At 52.1% G+C, this 14,691-nt stretch overlaps 36 non-coding genes and 11 pseudogenes across 36 annotated transcripts; all 47 read right to left on the bottom strand.

Annotated features, from left to right (window-relative positions):
- Positions 1-89: 89 nt before the first annotated feature.
- LOC131114242 (5S ribosomal RNA) lies at positions 90-197 on the bottom strand (annotated as a pseudogene).
- A 112-nt stretch (positions 198-309) lies between these two features.
- On the bottom strand, positions 310-428 carry LOC131116118 (5S ribosomal RNA). Its single transcript, XR_009123379.1, has one exon. It is a non-coding gene; the product is annotated as a 5S ribosomal RNA (ribosomal RNA).
- A 112-nt stretch (positions 429-540) lies between these two features.
- Positions 541-659, bottom strand: LOC131116622 (5S ribosomal RNA). Its single transcript, XR_009123864.1, has one exon. It is a non-coding gene; the product is annotated as a 5S ribosomal RNA (ribosomal RNA).
- A 111-nt stretch (positions 660-770) lies between these two features.
- LOC131111954 (5S ribosomal RNA) lies at positions 771-879 on the bottom strand (annotated as a pseudogene).
- Positions 880-991: 112 nt separating this feature from the next.
- LOC131116754 (5S ribosomal RNA) lies at positions 992-1,110 on the bottom strand. Its single transcript, XR_009123992.1, has one exon. It is a non-coding gene; the product is annotated as a 5S ribosomal RNA (ribosomal RNA).
- A 112-nt stretch (positions 1,111-1,222) lies between these two features.
- LOC131113664 (5S ribosomal RNA) lies at positions 1,223-1,341 on the bottom strand. Its single transcript, XR_009121518.1, has one exon. It is a non-coding gene; the product is annotated as a 5S ribosomal RNA (ribosomal RNA).
- Positions 1,342-1,452: 111 nt separating this feature from the next.
- LOC131113673 (5S ribosomal RNA) lies at positions 1,453-1,561 on the bottom strand (annotated as a pseudogene).
- Positions 1,562-1,673: 112 nt separating this feature from the next.
- On the bottom strand, positions 1,674-1,792 carry LOC131114871 (5S ribosomal RNA). Its single transcript, XR_009122169.1, has one exon. It is a non-coding gene; the product is annotated as a 5S ribosomal RNA (ribosomal RNA).
- A 112-nt stretch (positions 1,793-1,904) lies between these two features.
- On the bottom strand, positions 1,905-2,022 carry LOC131119148 (5S ribosomal RNA). The gene has a single exon (XR_009126276.1). It is a non-coding gene; the product is annotated as a 5S ribosomal RNA (ribosomal RNA).
- A 112-nt stretch (positions 2,023-2,134) lies between these two features.
- LOC131112294 (5S ribosomal RNA) lies at positions 2,135-2,243 on the bottom strand (annotated as a pseudogene).
- Positions 2,244-2,355: 112 nt separating this feature from the next.
- On the bottom strand, positions 2,356-2,474 carry LOC131118266 (5S ribosomal RNA). The gene has a single exon (XR_009125432.1). It is a non-coding gene; the product is annotated as a 5S ribosomal RNA (ribosomal RNA).
- A 112-nt stretch (positions 2,475-2,586) lies between these two features.
- LOC131113652 (5S ribosomal RNA) lies at positions 2,587-2,705 on the bottom strand. The gene has a single exon (XR_009121516.1). It is a non-coding gene; the product is annotated as a 5S ribosomal RNA (ribosomal RNA).
- A 111-nt stretch (positions 2,706-2,816) lies between these two features.
- Positions 2,817-2,935, bottom strand: LOC131118167 (5S ribosomal RNA). Its single transcript, XR_009125334.1, has one exon. It is a non-coding gene; the product is annotated as a 5S ribosomal RNA (ribosomal RNA).
- Positions 2,936-3,047: 112 nt separating this feature from the next.
- Positions 3,048-3,166, bottom strand: LOC131115846 (5S ribosomal RNA). Its single transcript, XR_009123115.1, has one exon. It is a non-coding gene; the product is annotated as a 5S ribosomal RNA (ribosomal RNA).
- Positions 3,167-3,277: 111 nt separating this feature from the next.
- On the bottom strand, positions 3,278-3,396 carry LOC131115426 (5S ribosomal RNA). The gene has a single exon (XR_009122704.1). It is a non-coding gene; the product is annotated as a 5S ribosomal RNA (ribosomal RNA).
- A 112-nt stretch (positions 3,397-3,508) lies between these two features.
- LOC131113640 (5S ribosomal RNA) lies at positions 3,509-3,627 on the bottom strand. The gene has a single exon (XR_009121515.1). It is a non-coding gene; the product is annotated as a 5S ribosomal RNA (ribosomal RNA).
- A 111-nt stretch (positions 3,628-3,738) lies between these two features.
- On the bottom strand, positions 3,739-3,847 carry LOC131112830 (5S ribosomal RNA; annotated as a pseudogene).
- A 112-nt stretch (positions 3,848-3,959) lies between these two features.
- LOC131115500 (5S ribosomal RNA) lies at positions 3,960-4,078 on the bottom strand. Its single transcript, XR_009122775.1, has one exon. It is a non-coding gene; the product is annotated as a 5S ribosomal RNA (ribosomal RNA).
- Positions 4,079-4,190: 112 nt separating this feature from the next.
- LOC131114115 (5S ribosomal RNA) lies at positions 4,191-4,298 on the bottom strand (annotated as a pseudogene).
- A 112-nt stretch (positions 4,299-4,410) lies between these two features.
- LOC131116116 (5S ribosomal RNA) lies at positions 4,411-4,529 on the bottom strand. The gene has a single exon (XR_009123377.1). It is a non-coding gene; the product is annotated as a 5S ribosomal RNA (ribosomal RNA).
- Positions 4,530-4,641: 112 nt separating this feature from the next.
- On the bottom strand, positions 4,642-4,760 carry LOC131116621 (5S ribosomal RNA). Its single transcript, XR_009123863.1, has one exon. It is a non-coding gene; the product is annotated as a 5S ribosomal RNA (ribosomal RNA).
- A 4,000-nt stretch (positions 4,761-8,760) lies between these two features.
- Positions 8,761-8,879, bottom strand: LOC131116753 (5S ribosomal RNA). The gene has a single exon (XR_009123991.1). It is a non-coding gene; the product is annotated as a 5S ribosomal RNA (ribosomal RNA).
- Positions 8,880-8,991: 112 nt separating this feature from the next.
- LOC131113628 (5S ribosomal RNA) lies at positions 8,992-9,110 on the bottom strand. Its single transcript, XR_009121514.1, has one exon. It is a non-coding gene; the product is annotated as a 5S ribosomal RNA (ribosomal RNA).
- A 111-nt stretch (positions 9,111-9,221) lies between these two features.
- On the bottom strand, positions 9,222-9,330 carry LOC131113672 (5S ribosomal RNA; annotated as a pseudogene).
- Positions 9,331-9,442: 112 nt separating this feature from the next.
- On the bottom strand, positions 9,443-9,561 carry LOC131115864 (5S ribosomal RNA). The gene has a single exon (XR_009123133.1). It is a non-coding gene; the product is annotated as a 5S ribosomal RNA (ribosomal RNA).
- A 112-nt stretch (positions 9,562-9,673) lies between these two features.
- Positions 9,674-9,791, bottom strand: LOC131119147 (5S ribosomal RNA). The gene has a single exon (XR_009126275.1). It is a non-coding gene; the product is annotated as a 5S ribosomal RNA (ribosomal RNA).
- A 112-nt stretch (positions 9,792-9,903) lies between these two features.
- Positions 9,904-10,012, bottom strand: LOC131112292 (5S ribosomal RNA; annotated as a pseudogene).
- A 112-nt stretch (positions 10,013-10,124) lies between these two features.
- LOC131118265 (5S ribosomal RNA) lies at positions 10,125-10,243 on the bottom strand. The gene has a single exon (XR_009125431.1). It is a non-coding gene; the product is annotated as a 5S ribosomal RNA (ribosomal RNA).
- Positions 10,244-10,355: 112 nt separating this feature from the next.
- On the bottom strand, positions 10,356-10,474 carry LOC131113617 (5S ribosomal RNA). The gene has a single exon (XR_009121513.1). It is a non-coding gene; the product is annotated as a 5S ribosomal RNA (ribosomal RNA).
- Positions 10,475-10,585: 111 nt separating this feature from the next.
- On the bottom strand, positions 10,586-10,704 carry LOC131118166 (5S ribosomal RNA). The gene has a single exon (XR_009125333.1). It is a non-coding gene; the product is annotated as a 5S ribosomal RNA (ribosomal RNA).
- A 112-nt stretch (positions 10,705-10,816) lies between these two features.
- Positions 10,817-10,935, bottom strand: LOC131116752 (5S ribosomal RNA). The gene has a single exon (XR_009123990.1). It is a non-coding gene; the product is annotated as a 5S ribosomal RNA (ribosomal RNA).
- Positions 10,936-11,047: 112 nt separating this feature from the next.
- LOC131113604 (5S ribosomal RNA) lies at positions 11,048-11,166 on the bottom strand. The gene has a single exon (XR_009121511.1). It is a non-coding gene; the product is annotated as a 5S ribosomal RNA (ribosomal RNA).
- A 111-nt stretch (positions 11,167-11,277) lies between these two features.
- LOC131113671 (5S ribosomal RNA) lies at positions 11,278-11,386 on the bottom strand (annotated as a pseudogene).
- A 112-nt stretch (positions 11,387-11,498) lies between these two features.
- LOC131114868 (5S ribosomal RNA) lies at positions 11,499-11,617 on the bottom strand. Its single transcript, XR_009122168.1, has one exon. It is a non-coding gene; the product is annotated as a 5S ribosomal RNA (ribosomal RNA).
- Positions 11,618-11,729: 112 nt separating this feature from the next.
- LOC131119146 (5S ribosomal RNA) lies at positions 11,730-11,847 on the bottom strand. Its single transcript, XR_009126274.1, has one exon. It is a non-coding gene; the product is annotated as a 5S ribosomal RNA (ribosomal RNA).
- A 112-nt stretch (positions 11,848-11,959) lies between these two features.
- On the bottom strand, positions 11,960-12,068 carry LOC131112291 (5S ribosomal RNA; annotated as a pseudogene).
- A 112-nt stretch (positions 12,069-12,180) lies between these two features.
- LOC131118264 (5S ribosomal RNA) lies at positions 12,181-12,299 on the bottom strand. Its single transcript, XR_009125430.1, has one exon. It is a non-coding gene; the product is annotated as a 5S ribosomal RNA (ribosomal RNA).
- Positions 12,300-12,411: 112 nt separating this feature from the next.
- LOC131113593 (5S ribosomal RNA) lies at positions 12,412-12,530 on the bottom strand. Its single transcript, XR_009121510.1, has one exon. It is a non-coding gene; the product is annotated as a 5S ribosomal RNA (ribosomal RNA).
- A 111-nt stretch (positions 12,531-12,641) lies between these two features.
- Positions 12,642-12,760, bottom strand: LOC131118165 (5S ribosomal RNA). The gene has a single exon (XR_009125332.1). It is a non-coding gene; the product is annotated as a 5S ribosomal RNA (ribosomal RNA).
- A 112-nt stretch (positions 12,761-12,872) lies between these two features.
- LOC131115845 (5S ribosomal RNA) lies at positions 12,873-12,991 on the bottom strand. Its single transcript, XR_009123114.1, has one exon. It is a non-coding gene; the product is annotated as a 5S ribosomal RNA (ribosomal RNA).
- Positions 12,992-13,102: 111 nt separating this feature from the next.
- Positions 13,103-13,221, bottom strand: LOC131115425 (5S ribosomal RNA). Its single transcript, XR_009122703.1, has one exon. It is a non-coding gene; the product is annotated as a 5S ribosomal RNA (ribosomal RNA).
- Positions 13,222-13,333: 112 nt separating this feature from the next.
- LOC131113582 (5S ribosomal RNA) lies at positions 13,334-13,452 on the bottom strand. Its single transcript, XR_009121509.1, has one exon. It is a non-coding gene; the product is annotated as a 5S ribosomal RNA (ribosomal RNA).
- Positions 13,453-13,563: 111 nt separating this feature from the next.
- LOC131112829 (5S ribosomal RNA) lies at positions 13,564-13,672 on the bottom strand (annotated as a pseudogene).
- Positions 13,673-13,784: 112 nt separating this feature from the next.
- Positions 13,785-13,903, bottom strand: LOC131114867 (5S ribosomal RNA). Its single transcript, XR_009122167.1, has one exon. It is a non-coding gene; the product is annotated as a 5S ribosomal RNA (ribosomal RNA).
- Positions 13,904-14,014: 111 nt separating this feature from the next.
- On the bottom strand, positions 14,015-14,133 carry LOC131117267 (5S ribosomal RNA). The gene has a single exon (XR_009124489.1). It is a non-coding gene; the product is annotated as a 5S ribosomal RNA (ribosomal RNA).
- A 112-nt stretch (positions 14,134-14,245) lies between these two features.
- On the bottom strand, positions 14,246-14,364 carry LOC131114866 (5S ribosomal RNA). Its single transcript, XR_009122166.1, has one exon. It is a non-coding gene; the product is annotated as a 5S ribosomal RNA (ribosomal RNA).
- Positions 14,365-14,475: 111 nt separating this feature from the next.
- On the bottom strand, positions 14,476-14,594 carry LOC131115313 (5S ribosomal RNA). Its single transcript, XR_009122594.1, has one exon. It is a non-coding gene; the product is annotated as a 5S ribosomal RNA (ribosomal RNA).
- Between the last annotated feature and the right edge of the window lie 97 nt (positions 14,595-14,691).

Here is a 14,691-nt window from a genome sequence, read left to right as displayed (position 1 = left end):
TATTTGAAGGCGACGCAGGCCAAACTAGACTCCAGCAAAAAGTGTCAAACAGCGCCCTCTGCTGTTAGGCAAGAGCAGAAACCATAAAAAGCTTACAGCACCTGGTATTCCCAGGCGGTCTCCCATCCAAGTATAACCAGGCCCGCCCCTGCTTAGCTTCCGAGATTGGGCGTTTTCAGGGTAGTATGGCCAAAAGCTGCCAAGGCAACTGAAAAGATCCTATTTGAAGGCGACGCAGGACAAACTAGACTCCAGCAAAAAGTGTCAAACAGCGCCCTCTGCTGTCAGGCAAGAGCAGAAACCATAAAAAGCGTACAGCACCTGGTATTCCCAGGTGGTCTCCCATCCAAGTACTAACCAGGCCCGCCCCTGCTTAGCTTCCGAGATCGGACGAGATCGGGCGTTTTCAGGGTAGTATGGCCGTAAGCTGCCAGGGCAAATGAAAAGATCCTATTTGAAGGCGACGCAGGCCAAACTAGACTCCAGCAAAAAGTGTCAAACAGCGCCCTCTGCTGTCAGGCAAGAGCAGAAACCATAAAAGGCTTACAGCACCTGGTATTGCCAGGCGGTCTCCCATCCAAGTACTAACCAGGCCCACCCCTGCTTAGCTTCCGAGATCGGACGAGATCGGGCGTTTTCAGGGTAGTATGGCCGTAAGCTGCCAGGACAACTGAAAAGATCTTATTTGAAGGCGACGCAGGCCAAACTAGATCCAGCAAAAAGTGTCAAACAGCGCCCTCTGCTGTCAGGCGAGAGCAGAAACCATAAAGAGCTTACAGCACCTGGTATTCCCAGGCGGTCTCCCATCCAAGTACTAACCAGGCCCGCCCCTGCTTAGCTTCCGAGATCGGGCGTTTTCAGGGTAGTATGGCCGTAAGCGGCCAGGTCAACTGAAAATATCCTATTTGAAGGTGACGCAGGCCAAACTAGACTCCAGCAAAACATGTCAAACAGCGCCCTCTGCTGTCAGGCAAGAGCAGAAACCATGAAAAGCTTACAGCACCTGGTATTCCCAGGCGGTCTCCCATCCAAGTACTAACCAGGCTCGCCCCTGCTTAGCTTCCGAGATCGGACGAGATCGGGCGTTTTCAGGGTAGTATGGCCGTAAGCTGCCACATCAACTGAAAAGATCCTATTTGAAGGCGACGCAGGCCAAACTAGACTCCAGCAAAAGGTGTCAAACAGCGCCCTCTGCTGTCAGGCAAGAGCAGAAACCATAAAAAGCTTACAGCACCTGGTATTCCCAGGCGGTCTCCCATCCAAGTACTAACCAGGCCCGCCCCTGCTTAGCTTCCGAGATCGGACGAGATCAGGCGTTTTCAGGGTGGTATGGCCGTAAGCTGCCAGGACAACTGAAAAGATCTTATTTGAAGGCGACGCAGGCCAAACTAGATCCAGCAAAAAGTGTCAAACAGCGCCCTCTGCTGTCAGGCTAGAGCAAAAACCATAAAAAGCTTACAGCACCTGGTATTCCCAGGCGGTCTCCCATCCAAGTACTAACCAGGCCCTCCCCTGCTTAGCTTCCGAGATCAGGCGTTTTCAGGGTAGTATGGCCAAAAGCTGCCAAGGCAACTGAAAAGATCCTATTTGAAGGCGACGCAGGACAAACTAGACTCCAGCAAAACATGTCAAACAGCGCCCTCTGCTGTCAGGCTAGAGCAGAAACCATAAAAAGCTTACAGCACCTGGTATTCCCAGGCGGTCTCCCATCCAAGTACTAACCAGGCCCGCCCCTGCTTAGCTTCCGAGATCGGACGAGATCGGGCGTTTTCAGGGTAGTATGGCCGTAAGCTGCCAGGTCAACTGAAAAGATCCTATTTGAAGGTGACGCAGGCCAAACTAGACTACAGCAAAAAGTGTCAAACAGCGCCCTCTGCTGTCAGGCAAGAGCAGAAACCATAAAAAGCTTACAGCACCTGGTATTCACAGGCGGTCTCCCATCCAAGTACTAACCAGGCCCGGCCCTGCTTAGCTTCCGAGATCGTACGAGATCGGGCGTTTTCAGGGTAGTATGGCCTAAGCTGCCAGGTCAACTGAAAAGATCCTATTTGAAAGTGACGCAGGCCAAACTAGACTACAGCAAAAAGTGTCAAACAGCGCCCTCTGCTGTCAGGCAAGAGCAGAAACCATAAAAAGCTTACAGCACCTGGTATTCACAGGCGGTCTCCCATCCAAGTACTAACCAGGCCCGCCCCTGCTTAGCTTCCGAGATCGGGCGTTTTCAGGGTAGTATGGCCGTAAGCTGCCAGGACAACTGAAAAGATCCTATTTGAAGAAGACGCAGGCCAAACTAGACTCCAGCAAAAAGTGTCAAACAGCGCCCTCTGCTGTCAGGCAAGAGCAGAAACCATAAAAAGCTTACAGCACCTGGTAATCCCAGGCGGTCTCCCATCCAAGTACTAACCAGGACCGCCCCTGCTTAGCTTCCGAGATCGGACGAGATCGGGCGTTTTCAGGGTAGTATGGCCGTAAGCTGCAAGGGCAAATGAAAAGATCCTATTTGAAGGCGACGCAGGCCAAACTAGACTCCAGCAAAAAGTGTCAAACAGCGCCCTCTGCTGTCAGGCAAGAGCAGAAACCATAAAAAGCTTACAGCACCTGGTATTCCCAGGCGGTCTCCCATCCAAGTACTAACCAGGCCCGCCCCTGCTTAGCTTCCGAGATCGGACGAGATCAGGCGTTTTCAGGGTGGTATGGCCGTAAGCTGCCAGGACAACTGAAAAGATCTTATTTGAAGGCGACGCAGGCCAAACTAGATCCAGCAAAAAGTGTCAAACAGCGCCCTCTGCTGTCAGGCTAGAGCAGAAACCATAAAAAGCTTACAGCACCGGGTATTCCCAGGCGGTCTCCCATCCAAGTACTAACCAGGCCCGCCCCTGCTTAGCTTCCGAGATCGGACGAGATCGGGCCTTTTCAGGGTAATATGGCCGTAAGCTGCCACATCAACTGAAAAGATCCTATTTGAAGGCGACGCAGGCCAAACTAGACTCCAGCAAAAAGTGTCAAACAGCGCCCTCTGCTGTCAGGCAAGAGCAGAAACCAAAAAAAGCTTACAGCACCTGGTATTCCCAGGCGGTCTCCCATCCAAGTACTAACCAGGCCCGCCCCTGCTTAGCTTCCGAGATCGGACGAGATCAGGCGTTTTCAGGGTGGTGTGGCCGTAAGCTGCCAGGACAACTGAAAAGATCTTATTTGAAGGCGACGCAGGCCAAACTAGATCCAGCAAAAAGTGTCAAACAGCGCCCTCTGCTGTCAGGCTAGAGCAGAAACCATAAAAAGCTTACAGCACCTGGTATTCCCAGGCGGTCTCCCATCCAAGTACTAACCAGGCCCGCCCCTGCTTAGCTTCCGAGATCGGACGAGATCGGGCGTTTTCAGGGTAGTATGGCCATAAGCTGCCAGGTCAACTGAAAAGATCCTATTTGAAGAAGACGCAGGCCAAACTAGACTCCAGCAAAAAGTGTCGAACAGCGCCCTCTGCTGTCAGGCAAGAGCAGAAACCATAAAAAGCTTACAGCACCTGGTATTCCCAGGCGGTCTCCCATCCAAGTACTAACCAGGCCCGCCCCTGCTTAGCTTCCGAGATCGGACGAGATCAGGCGTTTTCAGGGTGGTATGGCCGTAAGCTGCCAGGACAACTGAAAAGATCTTATTTGAAGGCGACGCAGGCCAAACTAGATCCAGCAAAAAGTGTCAAACAGCGCCCTCTGCTGTCAGGCTAGAGCAGAAACCATAAAAAGCTTACAGCACCTGGTATTCCCAGGCGGTCTCCCATCCAAGTACTAACCAGGCCCTCCCCTGCTTAGCTTCCGAGATCAGGCGTTTTCAGGGTAGTGTGGCCGTAAGCTGCCAGGGCAACTGTAAAGATCCTATTTGAAGGCGACGCAGGCCAAACTAGACTCCAGCAAAAAGTGTCAAACAGCGCCCTCTGCTGTCAGGCAAGAGCAGAAACCATAAAAAGCTTACAGCACCTGGTATTCCCAGGCGGTCTCCCATCCAAGTACTAACCAGGCCCGCCCCTGCTTAGCTTCCGAGATCGGACGAGATCGGGCGTTTTCAAGGTAGTATGGCCGTAAGCTGCCAGGTCAACTGAAAAAATCCTATTTGAAGGTGACGCAGGCCAAACTAGACTCCAGCAAAACATGTCAAACAGCGCCCTCTGCTGTCAGGCTAGAGCAGAAACCATAAAAAGCTTACAGCACCTGGTATTCCCAGGCGGTCTCCCATCCAAGTATAACCAGGCCCGCCCCTGCTTAGCTTCCGAGATCGGGCGTTTTCAGGGTAGTATGGCCAAAAGCTGCCAAGGCAACTGAAAAGATCCTATTTGAAGGCGACGCAGGACAAACTAGACTCCAGCAAAAAGTGTCAAACAGCGCCCTCTGCTGTCAGGCAAGAGCAGAAACCATAAAAAGCGTACAGCACCTGGTATTCCCAGGTGGTCTCCCATCCAAGTACTAACCAGGCCCGCCCCTGCTTAGCTTCCGAGATCGGACGAGATCGGGCGTTTTCAGGGTAGTATGGCCGTAAGCTGCCAGGGCAAATGAAAAGATCCTATTTGAAGGCGACGCAGGCCAAACTAGACTCCAGCAAAAAGTGTCAAACAGCGCCCTCTGCTGTCAGGCAAGAGCAGAAACCATAAAAGGCTTACAGCACCTGGTATTGCCAGGCGGTCTCCCATCCAAGTACTAACCAGGCCCACCCCTGCTTAGCTTCCGAGATCGGACGAGATCGGGCGTTTTCAGGGTAGTATGGCCGTAAGCTGCCAGGACAACTGAAAAGATCTTATTTGAAGGCGACGCAGGCCAAACTAGATCCAGCAAAAAGTGTCAAACAGCGCCCTCTGCTGTCAGGCTAGAGCAGAAACCATAAAGAGCTTACAGCACCTGGTATTCCCAGGCGGTCTCCCATCCAAGTACTAACCAGGCCCGCCCCTGCTTAGTTATTGGCGGTTATTGGCGCCGCTCTGGTGGCAGCCTGCTACAGCAGCTCTCGCTCTTCGTTGAGTTCTTTTCTTCTTTATTCTGTCTTTTTCATTCTTTTTCTAGGTTATTCTTAAAGGAACGGCTTTGTAAATGCTCAGTTCAACTGTCCACCATAGTGATAGTGTTGAGCTGGCATTTCTCATAATTTTTCGACGATGTTTTCGACCGCACGCCGAAACTCTATTGTTTACAGTAGGGACCAGCTGTTGGCGCTCCGCAACACAGCGGCGCTGCCCCCCGGGGAACCCCTCGAGGTTCCCCGGGAGGTAAAGAGGAGAAGACGGGGAAGCCGTGCCGGAGCCCAATGCCGCGACAAGAGGAGGAGATACAGACCAGTTCTCCCGTCCATCATCATGGGGAACGTAAGATCTCTCCCCAATAAGATGGACGAACTAGCGGCGCTGACCCGGCATCAGAGGCAGTTCCGGGAGTGTAGCGTCATGTTGTTTACGGAAACGTGGCTGGATACACGGACCCCAGACACGATCGCTACACTACACGGATTCACACTACTGCGGGCGGACAGGACAAAGGAGAGCGGTAAGAGGAAAGGAGGCGGGCTGGCAGTGTTTGTGAATGATAGATGGTGTAACTCTGGGCACATCACTATTAAAGAGCAACTCTGCTACAAAGACATTGAACTGTTAGCCGTTAGCATGAGACCGTACTATCTGCCGCGGGAATTCTCGCACGTTATCGCGATAGCGGCGTACATTCCCCCCTCTGCTAACGCCGACGCGGCCTGTGACGTCATCCACTCTGCCGTGGGCCGGCTACAGACACAACATCCGCAGGCTCTCCTTCTTCTCTCAGGTGATTTCAACCACGCTTCTCCATCCTCCACCCTGCCCACCTTCACCCAGTATGTCACCTGCTGCACCAGAGACAATAAAACACTGGACTTGTGTTATGCCAACACCAAGGAGGCATACAATTCAACAGCACTTCCTCCCCTGGGAAGATCAGACCACAACCTGGTACATCTCCAGCCTGTGTACAAACCTCTGGTACGCAGGCTGCCAGCTGTGTCCCGCACAGTGAAGAGATGGTCTGATGAAGCCGACGAGGCTCTGAAGGACTGTTTCAACACAACAGTGTGGGAGGAACTATGCCATCCTCATGGGGACGATATAGACAGTCTCACTGACTGCATCACAGACTACATAAACTTCTGTGTGGAAAACACTGTACCCACCAGGACTGTACGGTGTTTCTCCAACAACAAACCGTGGATTAATCCGGACATAAAGGCTCTCCTAAAGGAGAAGAAGAGGGTCTTTAAGTCAGGAAATAGGGAAGAGCTGAAGGCTGTGCAGAAGGAGCTGAGGAGGAAAATCAGGGAGGGGAAGGACTGCTACAGGAAAAAGATGGAGGAACAGCTGCAGCAGAACAACGTCAGAGGAGTCTGGAGAGGCCTGAAAACCATCTCTGGCCACAAGGGGCCCGACTCCCAGGCTGCTGGGGACCAGGTAAAGGCTAACGATCTGAATCTATTTTTCAACAGGTTTGATCAACCATCTGCCCATCCCCCGGCCCAGCACCTCCTGCCGAAACTTCTGCCGAAACTCCCCCCATCGACACCTCGAGTGGACAGCCCTACCCCCACCTCCCCCTCCTGCACACAGCCATCCCCCACCACTTCTCACCTAATCAGCTCAACCTCCTCACTAACCTCCCCCCGCACACAGCCCCCCTGCTCCAACCTGACCCTCACAACATCCCAGGTGAGAAACCAGCTCCGGAAAACCAAGGCGAGGAAGGCGGCGGGACCAGACGGCATCAGCTCCAGGCTCCTGAAGTCCTGCGCGGACGAGCTGTGCGGGATTGTTGAGCACATCTTCAACCTGAGCCTGAAGCTGGGGAGGGTGCCACAGCTGTGGAAGACATCCTGCGTGGTTCCTGTCCCCAAGACGCCGCACCCCAAGGACCTCAGCAGCTACAGGCCGGTGGCACTTACATCACACCTGATGAAGACCTTGGAGCGGCTGATCCTTGACCATCTCCGCCCCCTGGTGGGTCCTTCGATGGACCCGCTCCAGTTCGCCTATCAACCTGGCACTGGGGTGGACGACGCTGTCATCTTCCTCCAGCACAGAGCGCTCTCTCACCTGGAGAAACCTGGGAGCACGGTGAGAATCATGTTCTTTGATTTTTCCAGTGCGTTCAACACCATCCAGCCAGCACTTCTGAGGGACAAGCTGGAGAACACAGGGGTGGACCTGCACCTCACATCGTGGATACTGGATTACCTCACCAACCGTCCACAGTATGTGAGGACACGGGACTGTGTGTCCGACACAGTTGTCTGCAGTACGGGGGCTCCGCAGGGAACGGTCCTGGCTCCGTTCCTTTTCACCCTCTACACAGCAGACTTCTCCTACAACACACCAACCTGCCACCTGCAGAAGTTCTCTGACGACTCTGCAATTGTTGGCCTCATCACAGATGGGGACGACTTGGAGTACAGAGGACTGACACAGGACTTTGTGGACTGGTGCCAGCGGAACTGCCTCCAGATCAACACGGGGAAAACCAGAGAGCTGGTGGTGGATTTCCGCAGGCGCATCCACTCTCCTCCAACACCAGTGAACATTCAGGGAATGGACATTGAGATGGTGACATCTTACAAGTACCTGGGTGTTCATCTCAACAATAGACTGGACTGGACTCATCACACAGAAGCACTTTACAGGAAGGGCATGAGCAGACTCTATCTGCTCAGGAGACTGAGGTCTTTTGGAGTGCAAGGGGCACTCCTCAAGACGTTCTATGACTCTGTTGTGGCTTCAGCCATTTTCCAGGGAGTGGTCTGCTGGGGCAGCAGCATTTCGGCTGCGGATAGGAAGAGACTGGATAAGATCGTCAGGAAGGCCAGCTCTGCACTGGGTTGCCCCCTTGACCCAGTGGAGGTGGTGGGGGAGAGGAGGATGTTGGCTAAGCTATCATCCATGTTGGAGAACAACTCCCACCCCCTGCAGGACACCTTGACAGCACTTGAAAGCTCCTTCAGCGATAGACTGCTTCACCCCAAGTGTGTGAAGGAGCGATATCGCAGGTCTTTTCTTCCTGCAGCTGTCAGGCTGTACAACCAGCACTGCTCCCAATAGACTTCTACACTGCTATGTACATCTGTGTAATACTTTGCTTTTTACATTCAGTATAGTTACTCCAGACCCCATTCACTGTGCAATATCTGATCAACCTCCATGTGCAATATTAAGGCTCTAAATGCAATATATTAAGTTCTATGTGAAGTACTTCTATAATGCCTCATATTAACTCACTAGCAAGATCTCAGTGTATAGACTGGTCATATATATCATCTCGTCTCATATTATCTACATACTGTATTGTATATAACTCTGGGAAAAACTGTTGATTTTTGTTAATACTTGAGTCGTTTATATTGTTTATTTTTCTATATTGTGTATTTTGTACTGCTTAACTGATTCTGTACTCTTGCTGCTGTGCAATACAAATTTCCCCACTGAGGGACGAATAAAGGCATATCTTAATCTTAATCTTAATCTTAATCTTAATCTTAATCTTAATCTTAATCTTAATCTTAATCTTAATCTTAATCTTAATCTTAATCCAAGTACTAACCAGGCCCGCCCCTGCTTAGCTTCCGAGATCGGGCGTTTTCAGGGTAGTATGGCCGTAAGCGGCCAGGTCAACTGAAAATATCCTATTTGAAGGTGACGCAGGCCAAACTAGACTCCAGCAAAACATGTCAAACAGCGCCCTCTGCTGTCAGGCAAGAGCAGAAACCATGAAAAGCTTACAGCACCTGGTATTCCCAGGCGGTCTCCCATCCAAGTACTAACCAGGCTCGCCCCTGCTTAGCTTCCGAGATCGGACGAGATCGGGCGTTTTCAGGGTAGTATGGCCGTAAGCTGCCACATCAACTGAAAAGATCCTATTTGAAGGCGACGCAGGCCAAACTAGACTCCAGCAAAAGGTGTCAAACAGCGCCCTCTGCTGTCAGGCAAGAGCAGAAACCATAAAAAGCTTACAGCACCTGGTATTCCCAGGCGGTCTCCCATCCAAGTACTAACCAGGCCCGCCCCTGCTTAGCTTCCGAGATCGGACGAGATCAGGCGTTTTCAGGGTGGTATGGCCGTAAGCTGCCAGGACAACTGAAAAGATCTTATTTGAAGGCGACGCAGGCCAAACTAGATCCAGCAAAAAGTGTCAAACAGCGCCCTCTGCTGTCAGGCTAGAGCAAAAACCATAAAAAGCTTACAGCACCTGGTATTCCCAGGCGGTCTCCCATCCAAGTACTAACCAGGCCCTCCCCTGCTTAGCTTCCGAGATCAGGCGTTTTCAGGGTAGTATGGCCAAAAGCTGCCAAGGCAACTGAAAAGATCCTATTTGAAGGCGACGCAGGACAAACTAGACTCCAGCAAAACATGTCAAACAGCGCCCTCTGCTGTCAGGCTAGAGCAGAAACCATAAAAAGCTTACAGCACCTGGTATTCCCAGGCGGTCTCCCATCCAAGTACTAACCAGGCCCGCCCCTGCTTAGCTTCCGAGATCGGACGAGATCAGGCGTTTTCAGGGTAGTATGGCCGTAAGCTGCCAGGTCAACTGAAAAGATCCTATTTGAAGGTGACGCAGGCCAAACTAGACTACAGCAAAAAGTGTCAAACAGCGCCCTCTGCTGTCAGGCAAGAGCAGAAACCATAAAAAGCTTACAGCACCTGGTATTCACAGGCGGTCTCCCATCCAAGTACTAACCAGGCCCGGCCCTGCTTAGCTTCCGAGATCGTACGAGATCGGGCGTTTTCAGGGTAGTATGGCCTAAGCTGCCAGGTCAACTGAAAAGATCCTATTTGAAAGTGACGCAGGCCAAACTAGACTACAGCAAAAAGTGTCAAACAGCGCCCTCTGCTGTCAGGCAAGAGCAGAAACCATAAAAAGCTTACAGCACCTGGTATTCACAGGCGGTCTCCCATCCAAGTACTAACCAGGCCCGCCCCTGCTTAGCTTCCGAGATCGGGCGTTTTCAGGGTAGTATGGCCGTAAGCTGCCAGGACAACTGAAAAGATCCTATTTGAAGAAGACGCAGGCCAAACTAGACTCCAGCAAAAAGTGTCAAACAGCGCCCTCTGCTGTCAGGCAAGAGCAGAAACCATAAAAAGCTTACAGCACCTGGTAATCCCAGGCGGTCTCCCATCCAAGTACTAACCAGGACCGCCCCTGCTTAGCTTCCGAGATCGGACGAGATCGGGCGTTTTCAGGGTAGTATGGCCGTAAGCTGCAAGGGCGACTGAAAAGATCCTATTTGAAGGCGACGCAGGCCAAACTAGACTCCAGCAAAAAGTGTCAAACAGCGCCCTCTGCTGTCAGGCAAGAGCAGAAACCATAAAAAGCTTACAGCACCTGGTATTCCCAGGCGGTCTCCCATCCAAGTACTAACCAGGCCCGCCCCTGCTTAGCTTCCGAGATCGGACGAGATCAGGCGTTTTCAGGGTGGTATGGCCGTAAGCTGCCAGGACAACTGAAAAGATCTTATTTGAAGGCGACGCAGGCCAAACTAGATCCAGCAAAAAGTGTCAAACAGCGCCCTCTGCTGTCAGGCTAGAGCAGAAACCATAAAAAGCTTACAGCACCGGGTATTCCCAGGCGGTCTCCCATCCAAGTACTAACCAGGCCCGCCCCTGCTTAGCTTCCGAGATCGGACGAGATCGGGCCTTTTCAGGGTAATATGGCCGTAAGCTGCCACATTAACTGAAAAGATCCTATTTGAAGGCGACGCAGGCCAAACTAGACTCCAGCAAAAAGTGTCAAACAGCGCCCTCTGCTGTCAGGCAAGAGCAGAAACCATGAAAAGCTTACAGCACCTGGTATTCCCAGGCGGTCTCCCATCCAAGTACTAACCAGGCTCGCCCCTGCTTAGCTTCCGAGATCGGACGAGATCGGGCGTTTTCAGGGTAGTATGGCCGTAAGCTGCCACATCAACTGAAAAGATCCTATTTGAAGGCGACGCAGGCCAAACTAGACTCCAGCAAAAGGTGTCAAACAGCGCCCTCTGCTGTCAGGCAAGAGCAGAAACCATAAAAAGCTTACAGCACCTGGTATTCCCAGGCGGTCTCCCATCCAAGTACTAACCAGGCCCGCCCCTGCTTAGCTTCCGAGATCGGACGAGATCAGGCGTTTTCAGGGTGGTATGGCCGTAAGCTGCCAGGACAACTGAAAAGATCTTATTTGAAGGCGACGCAGGCCAAACTAGATCCAGCAAAAAGTGTCAAACAGCGCCCTCTGCTGTCAGGCTAGAGCAAAAACCATAAAAAGCTTACAGCACCTGGTATTCCCAGGCGGTCTCCCATCCAAGTACTAACCAGGCCCTCCCCTGCTTAGCTTCCGAGATCAGGCGTTTTCAGGGTAGTATGGCCAAAAGCTGCCAAGGCAACTGAAAAGATCCTATTTGAAGGCGACGCAGGACAAACTAGACTCCAGCAAAACATGTCAAACAGCGCCCTCTGCTGTCAGGCTAGAGCAGAAACCATAAAAAGCTTACAGCACCTGGTATTCCCAGGCGGTCTCCCATCCAAGTACTAACCAGGCCCGCCCCTGCTTAGCTTCCGAGATCGGACGAGATCGGGCGTTTTCAGGGTAGTATGGCCGTAAGCTGCCAGGTCAACTGAAAAGATCCTATTTGAAGGTGACGCAGGCCAAACTAGACTACAGCAAAAAGTGTCAAACAGCGCCCTCTGCTGTCAGGCAAGAGCAGAAACCATAAAAAGCTTACAGCACCTGGTATTCACAGGCGGTCTCCCATCCAAGTACTAACCAGGCCCGGCCCTGCTTAGCTTCCGAGATCGTACGAGATCGGGCGTTTTCAGGGTAGTATGGCCTAAGCTGCCAGGTCAACTGAAAAGATCCTATTTGAAAGTGACGCAGGCCAAACTAGACTACAGCAAAAAGTGTCAAACAGCGCCCTCTGCTGTCAGGCAAGAGCAGAAACCATAAAAAGCTTACAGCACCTGGTATTCACAGGCGGTCTCCCATCCAAGTACTAACCAGGCCCGCCCCTGCTTAGCTTCCGAGATCGGGCGTTTTCAGGGTAGTATGGCCGTAAGCTGCCAGGACAACTGAAAAGATCCTATTTGAAGAAGACGCAGGCCAAACTAGACTCCAGCAAAAAGTGTCAAACAGCGCCCTCTGCTGTCAGGCAAGAGCAGAAACCATAAAAAGCTTACAGCACCTGGTAATCCCAGGCGGTCTCCCATCCAAGTACTAACCAGGACCGCCCCTGCTTAGCTTCCGAGATCGGACGAGATCGGGCGTTTTCAGGGTAGTATGGCCGTAAGCTGCAAGGGCGACTGAAAAGATCCTATTTGAAGGCGACGCAGGCCAAACTAGACTCCAGCAAAAAGTGTCAAACAGCGCCCTCTGCTGTCAGGCAAGAGCAGAAACCATAAAAAGCTTACAGCACCTGGTATTCCCAGGCGGTCTCCCATCCAAGTACTAACCAGGCCCGCCCCTGCTTAGCTTCCGAGATCGGACGAGATCAGGCGTTTTCAGGGTGGTATGGCCGTAAGCTGCCAGGACAACTGAAAAGATCTTATTTGAAGGCGACGCAGGCCAAACTAGATCCAGCAAAAAGTGTCAAACAGCGCCCTCTGCTGTCAGGCTAGAGCAGAAACCATAAAAAGCTTACAGCACCGGGTATTCCCAGGCGGTCTCCCATCCAAGTACTAACCAGGCCCGCCCCTGCTTAGCTTCCGAGATCGGACGAGATCGGGCCTTTTCAGGGTAATATGGCCGTAAGCTGCCACATCAACTGAAAAGATCCTATTTGAAGGCGACGCAGGCCAAACTAGACTCCAGCAAAAAGTGTCAAACAGCGCCCTCTGCTGTCAGGCAAGAGCAGAAACCAAAAAAAGCTTACAGCACCTGGTATTCCCAGGCGGTCTCCCATCCAAGTACTAACCAGGCCCGCCCCTGCTTAGCTTCCGAGATCGGACGAGATCAGGCGTTTTCAGGGTGGTGTGGCCGTAAGCTGCCAGGACAACTGAAAAGATCTTATTTGAAGGCGACGCAGGCCAAACTAGATCCAGCAAAAAGTGTCAAACAGCGCCCTCTGCTGTCAGGCTAGAGCAGAAACCATAAAAAGCTTACAGCACCTGGTATTCCCAGGCGGTCTCCCATCCAAGTACTAACCAGGCCCGCCCCTGCTTAGCTTCCGAGATCGGACGAGATCGGGCGTTTTCAGGGTAGTATGGCCATAAGCTGCCAGGTCAACTGAAAAGATCCTATTTGAAGAAGACGCAGGCCAAACTAGACTCCAGCAAAAAGTGTCGAACAGCGCCCTCTGCTGTCAGGCAAGAGCAGAAACCATAAAAAGCTTACAGCACCTGGTATTCCCAGGCGGTCTCCCATCCAAGTACTAACCAGGCCCGCCCCTGCTTAGCTTCCGAGATCGGACGAGATCAGGCGTTTTCAGGGTGGTATGGCCGTAAGCTGCCAGGACAACTGAAAAGATCTTATTTGAAGGCGACGCAGGCCAAACTAGATCCAGCAAAAAGTGTCAAACAGCGCCCTCTGCTGTCAGGCTAGAGCAGAAACCATAAAAAGCTTACAGCACCTGGTATTCCCAGGCGGTCTCCCATCCAAGTACTAACCAGGCCCTCCCCTGCTTAGCTTCCGAGATCAGGCGTTTTCAGGGTAGTGTGGCCGTAAGCTGCCAGGGCAACTGTAAAGATCCTATTTGAAGGCGACGCAGGCCAAACTAGACTCCAGCAAAAAGTGTCAAACAGCGCCCTCTGCTGTCAGGCAAGAGCAGAAACCATAAAAAGCTTACAGCACCTGGTATTCCCAGGCGGTCTCCCATCCAAGTACTAACCAGGCCCGCCCCTGCTTAGCTTCCGAGATCGGACGAGATCGGGCGTTTTCAGGGTAGTATGGCCGTAAGCTGCCACATCAACTGAAAAGATCCTATTTGAAGGCGACGCAGGCCAAACTAGAGCCAGCAAAAAGTGTCAAATAGCGCCCTCTGCTGTCAGGCAAGAGCAGAAACCATAAAAAGCTTACAGCACCTGGTATTCCCAGGCGGTCTCCCATCCAAGTACTAACCAGGCCCGCCCCTGCTTAGCTTCTGAGATCGGAAGAGATCGGGCGTTTTCAGGGTAGTATGGCCGTAAGCTGCCAGGTCAACTGAAAAGATCCTATTTGAAGGCGACGCAGGCCAAACTAGACTCCAGCAAAAAGTGTCAAACAGCGCCCTCTGCTGTCAGGCAAGAGCAGAAACCATAAAAAGCTTACAGCACCTGGTATTCCCAGGCGGTCTCCCATCCAAGTACTAACCAGGCCCGCCCCTGCTTAGCTTCCGAGATCGGACGAGATCGGGCGTTTTCAGGGTAGTATGGCCGTAAGCTGCCAGGACAACTGAAAAGATCTTATTTGAAGGCGACGCAGGCCAAACTAGATCCAGCAAAAAGTGTCAAACAGCGCCCTCTGCTGTCAGGCTAGAGCAGAAACCATAAAAAGCTTACAGCACCTGGTATTCCCAGGCGGTCTCCCATCCAAGTACTAACCAGGCCCACCCCTGCTTAGCTTCCGAGATCGGACGAGATCGGGCGTTTTCAGGGTAGTATGGCCATAAGCTGCCAGGTCAACTGAAAAGATCCTATTTGAAGAAGACGCAGGCCAAACTAGACTCCAGCAAAAAGTGTCAAACAGCGCCCTCTGCTGTCAGGCAAGA

The sequence above is a fragment of the Doryrhamphus excisus genome, unplaced genomic scaffold (assembly GCF_030265055.1).
Source record: "Doryrhamphus excisus isolate RoL2022-K1 unplaced genomic scaffold, RoL_Dexc_1.0 HiC_scaffold_25, whole genome shotgun sequence".
Taxonomy (NCBI): Eukaryota; Metazoa; Chordata; class Actinopteri; order Syngnathiformes; family Syngnathidae; genus Doryrhamphus; species Doryrhamphus excisus.
Note: the sequence above shows the minus strand (reverse complement) of the source record. Positions and strands in the feature narration are given on the sequence as shown.